The following is a 5,561-nucleotide window of genomic DNA, read 5'->3' as shown; positions in this document are numbered from 1 at the left end:
ATTGTTTCTACTTCCCTTTTTAGGTCTTGGATGGTTTTGTTCATTTCCATCACCTGTTTGGTTGTGTTTTCCTGTTTTTCTTTAAGGACTTGTTACTCTTTAGCAGTGTTCTCCTGTATTTCTTTAAGTGAGTTATTCTTGATGTCCTCTACCATCATCATGAGATATGCTTTTAAATCCGGTTCTACCTTTTCGGATGTGTTGGGGTGCCCAGGACTGGCTGAGTTGGGAGTGCTGGGTTCTGATGAGGGTGAGTGGTCTTGGTTTCTGTTAGTAAGATTCTTACGTTTGCCTTTCGCCATCTGGTAGTTTCTGGAGTTAGTTTTTATAGTTGTCTCTGGTTAGAGCTTGTTCCTCTCATGATTCTGTTAGCCTCTATCAGCCGACCTGGGAGACTAGCTCTCTCCTGAGTTTCAGTGGTTAGAGCACTCTCTGCAGGCAAGCTCTCCTCTTGCAGAGAAGGTGCACAGATATCTGGCATTCGGATCTCCCTCCCACAGAAGATGAAGGCCCAAAACAGGGCCTGTCCCAGAAGCTGTTAGCTTCTGTAGTCCACACTCTTACCTGCGCAGACTAATCTTGGCGGGTTCTGGGAACCAAGATGGCTCCCCCAGGTATTCTGGCAAAGCCCTCCCTGGCAGGATGGACACTTCTCCTCTGGCAGGGAAGGTGACCAGATGTCTGGAGCCGAAATGGGGTTTGCCTCAGTAGCTCTGTGGCTTCTGCCTGTTCCAGAAGCTGTTCGATTCTATAGTCCACAGTCTCAGCTGCACAGACTAGTCTCGGCGGGATCTGGGAACTGGAATAGGTATTTTTTCCTCCCAAGAATATATGATGTATATTTCTTCACATCAAGAAAATATTTTGGGTGGATGTATTGTTGGACTACACTCTGTAGGGAATTTTGCCTAAAAGTGTACAAAATAAAAGGAGTCATGTGTGGTCAGGCAAGATGGGAACCTGTAAAATTGTCTACTCTGACTAGGGTGGTGAAGGTCAAACAATGTAAACTTTCTAGCGGCCATGATGAAACTACAGAAGCCATAAGAGATCTAGAAAGGGTAGTAATTATTTGTCCACTTTAAGGTCCTTTCAACAGCCCAATATGGCTTGTGAAAAAGCCATATGGCTCCCAGAGAATTGTCAATTATAGACAGCTAAATAACATGATTCTCTGACCTTATCCTGCTGCTATACAAAATATAGCTCTTTTAATTGAATAACTAATATGAGTGATGGAATCTTTCCATGGTGGTGTATTAGACATTGGTAATGCATTTATTTATTTACCTATTTATTTATTAATTTAGTATTCTTTTAACTGTTGGGTGCCAAATCCTATTTGCGTTCACATGAAATTGTTAACAGTAGACATTCAGAGTACTTTTATATTCACAGTCCCACTATTTTTCATGGGATGGTATCCCAGGACCTTGCTTTGTTATTCTGTCCACCCTCTGTGAAGAGGTTTTATTATATGGATGGTATAATGCTAACCTCTGGGTGTCTTGCAGATCTAGAAAGGTATGAGAAATGCATCTAAAGAAACAAGTTAGGAGATCAATCCACAGAATATTCAATGGACAGGCACAACTGTAAAATTCTTGGGGGTATTATGGTCTTGTAAAACACATATGATATGTGACAATGCTATTGACAAAATCCTAAAGCAGCCTGTACCTGTACATGTAAGGAGCTATGGGCATTTTGAGAACTCTTGGGATATTGGCGGATTTTTGTGCCCCATCTTGCCTATGCTGTTCTTCCTATGTATAACTTGATAAACAATGCCATATGTGGTTGGGGAAGAATAGCTCACAAAGATTTTGAAAAGACAAAGACCCTTATAGGACAGGCTACATAGCTATTTGCCCCACTACTTCAGTGTCCTTGTCTGTTAGAAGTCAATCTGCAACAAGAGCAGATGGTTCCAGTAGTGTTTGGTCTCAGTCAATGAAAGTAGCAGAAGCTCAGTGCACAGCACCAGAACAGCAGGTTTAAGAGGTATAAAAAGCATTGCAATGGTAAAAAAAGCTTAACCAATGAAGAACTGGACTGAAGGCCTCCTGGACAAACCCCTTTGTTGTGTAGCACAGAATCAAATGCTACAAATGTGGCATGCTTTCTTCCAGTGATATATGCAAGCCCTATCACCAAGGCCATGTAGGCTGTCCCAGGAGCAGTGTGCTTTAAAGCCACAGAGAATCCTCCAGTAATTGAACCAACAACTAAACCAGATGAAGTACTGGAAGGGATACTACTCATTCCTGTAGATACCTGGTACAAAGATGGTGCTGGTACACACCAAACAAGAGTGGATAGCTGTAGTGATACAAATGAAAACAGATACCATGTGACTGAATGAAAAGTAGCCAGTGGGCTGAGTTAAGAGCACAATGGATAGTAATAACTCATGAGACTTGGCTTGTGACAATTTGTACTGACATTTTGGCTGTAGATAGAGAACCCACTTTATGAATAACCCAGTGGGGAAAGGAGGACTGGCAGGTGCTGGGTTGGCTATTATAAAGGCAACAAATATAGAAAGAGATATATAACAGAGTTCAACAGGAATCAGAATTCCTGATAGTTTTCCATGTGGCAGTCCATAAAGTTTCCCTGGAAATCAGTAAGCAGATGCCCTTATCAAAGTTCAAGCCATTTCTAATTCAGGGCATGTAGCCTCCCTCAGCCTCGAAGCAGGCTGATTCAGACTTTGCTGCCACTGAATATGAGATCACCTGGGGTGTAACCTTCCAACTTAGATGGCTATATTGTTATGTCAACTACCGCTGCTCTTCTCTGAGACTCTGCTACCTACTGAGAGACCCTTGAGACATTCCGGAGACACATCCTATCCTGCACCTCACCTATAGGCTTGCTCCAGGCACCAAGAATGCATTGGCAGGGGATGGGCCTCCCCCCTTTATAAGCACAGTCTCTTAGTAAACTTGGGGGCCTTGATCAGAGAAAAAAATTGCCTTGGCCTCTTTCTTTTCTCACCGTCTAGTCTCTTTCAGCCCCAGCCTGCCTTCAGGAGTACCGGGTTTGTGTGGCCATGGGCAGTCACAAGGGCATGTCTTAAGGCAGGAACATGGAGGTAGGAACCAAAACAGAGGCCATGCAGGAATGCTGCTTATCAGCTTGTTCAGTCTGTTTCCTTATAAAACCCATAGTTGAGGAGCAACATTAAAGGCTTCTGTAACAACACCCCTTCCCCAAAGAAAAAAGAAACAGTCTAGACAGGAAGATTATGATAATCATATGTAGTTCTTCACAGTTTTGGACTTCTGGTAAGGGGATGGGAAAGGACTTAGTTATCTGTAGGGAGAAGGTCACTCCAGTGGGTATATGGCAACCCAGTTTGCACTTGGCATATTTGGGAGGTGGAGTGTAAGAGTAAGATGGTGGACCTAGGATGAATAGGATGCAAATGTGATCAGAATGCATTGTATAAAATTCTCAATCAGTAAAAATGTTATGTTGGAAAGAAAATGACAAGAAAACAAACAAACAAACAAACAAACAAACAAACAAACAAATCAGAACCACCTTCCTAGGGGCAGCACCACTCACAGTGATCTGGGTCCCCCATATCAATCACTTTTAAAAAAAGCTCAAAAGATTTGTCTATCAGCCAATCTGATAGTGGCAATTCCTTTTTTCTAGATGAATCTTTCTGTATTAAGTTAACAAAATATCCCAAAACAAACAAATGAAACAACCAAACAAATACAAATACAAAGTACAAGATCTACATTCCTTCTAAATGATTGCATGGATTCTCACATAGCATTTCTTGATAGCTTGTGCATTAGTTGGCTAGTATTGTGCCTTATATTAATGTCAGTACTGAGTGTACCATTTAAACTGCTAATTCTTGTCCCATAGCCAAATTATCAGCCTGGATGATATCATGACCTCAATATTTGGGTCATGATTCCTACCACAATGATAACATATTCACACATGTCCAAGAAAGGTTTGAGCATGTCTAGGAGCCCTGCTTGATCTCTTAGGTTTGGTCTTCTCATTTTGTCCTGGATTTCTGGAATGTTTTGAGTTAGGATCTTTTTGCATTTTCTTTGATTGTTATGTCCATGTTCTCTATGGAATCTTCTGCATTCTCTCTTCCATCTTGTGTATTCTGTTGCTGATGCTCACATTTATGGTTCCTCATTTCTTTCCTAGGGTTTCTATCTCCAGCATTGTCTCCCTTTGGGTTTTCTTCATTGTTTCTACTTCCATTTTTAGATTTTGGATGGTTTTGGTCAATTCCATCACCTGTTTTGTAGTGTTTTCCTGTAATTCTTTAAGGAATTTTTGTGTTTCCTCTTTAAGGACTTCTACCTGTTTAGCCGTGTTTTCCTGTAGTTCTCTAAGGGATTTTTGTGCTTCCTCTTTAAGGCCTTATACCTGTTTAGCCATGTTCTCCAGTATTTCTTTAAGTGAGTTATTAATGTCCTCCTTAAAATCCTCTACCAGCATCATGAGATATGATTTTAAATCAGAATATTTCTTTTCAGATGTGTTGGAGTATCCAGGACTTGCTGTGGAGGGAGTGCTGGGTTCTGATCATGCCGAGTGGTCTTGTTTTCTGTTAGCAAGATTGTTATGTTTGCCTTTTGCCATCTGGTAATCTCTGGCGTTAGTTGATATAGCTGTCTCTGGCTGGAGCTTGTTCCTCCTGTGATTCTGTTAGCCTCTGTCAGCACTCCTGGGAGTCCAACTCTCTCATGAGTCTCAGTGGTCAGAGTACTCTCTGCAGGCAAGTGAGTAGAGGTCTGGAGCTCAGCTATGCCTCCTCGCTGAAGATGAAGCCCCAAAAGGGACACTATCCCAGAAGCTATGTCACTTCTGCCACCAGTGTGCTCTCCTGTGTGGACTGGTCCCTCTCTCTTTTTTTTTAATTTACATTTCAAATGTTATCTCCTTTCCTATATTCCTATCTGAAAATCCCCAGCCCCTCCCCCCTCACCCTGCTCCCCAACACATAACTGGATGCTCACAGTCAGCTATTGGATGGATCACAGGGCCCCCAATGGAGGAGCCAGGGCCAAAAAAATGGGAATGGGTGGGTAGGGAAGTGGGGGGGGGAGGGTATGGGGAACTTTTGGGATAGCATTGGAAATGTAATTGAGGAAAATACGTAATAAAAAATATTAAAAATTAAAAAAAAATAACAGGAAGCAACAACTTCTTTTCCTTAATTTCTCTTAACATCAATGGACTCAATTTCCCAATAAAAAGACATAGACTAATAGACAGGTTACAAAGACAGGACCCAACATTTTGCTGCTTACAGGAAACCCACTTCAGGGAAAAAGAGAGACACTACCTCAGAGTGAAAGGCTGGAAAACAGTTTTCCAAGCAAATAATCCAAATAAACAAGCTGGAGTAGCCATTTTAATATCGAATAAAATTGACTTTCAACCCAAAGTTATCAAAAAAGACAAGAAGGGGAACTTCATACTCATCAAAGGCAAAATCTACCAAGATGAACTCTCAATTCTGAATGTCTATGCTCCAAATGAAAGAGCAACCACACTCATTAAGGAAA

Source organism: Mus caroli, chromosome 16 (assembly GCF_900094665.2).
Source record: "Mus caroli chromosome 16, CAROLI_EIJ_v1.1, whole genome shotgun sequence".
In the NCBI taxonomy this organism is placed as follows: Eukaryota; Metazoa; Chordata; class Mammalia; order Rodentia; family Muridae; genus Mus; species Mus caroli.
This window is presented reverse-complemented; position numbering follows the sequence as displayed.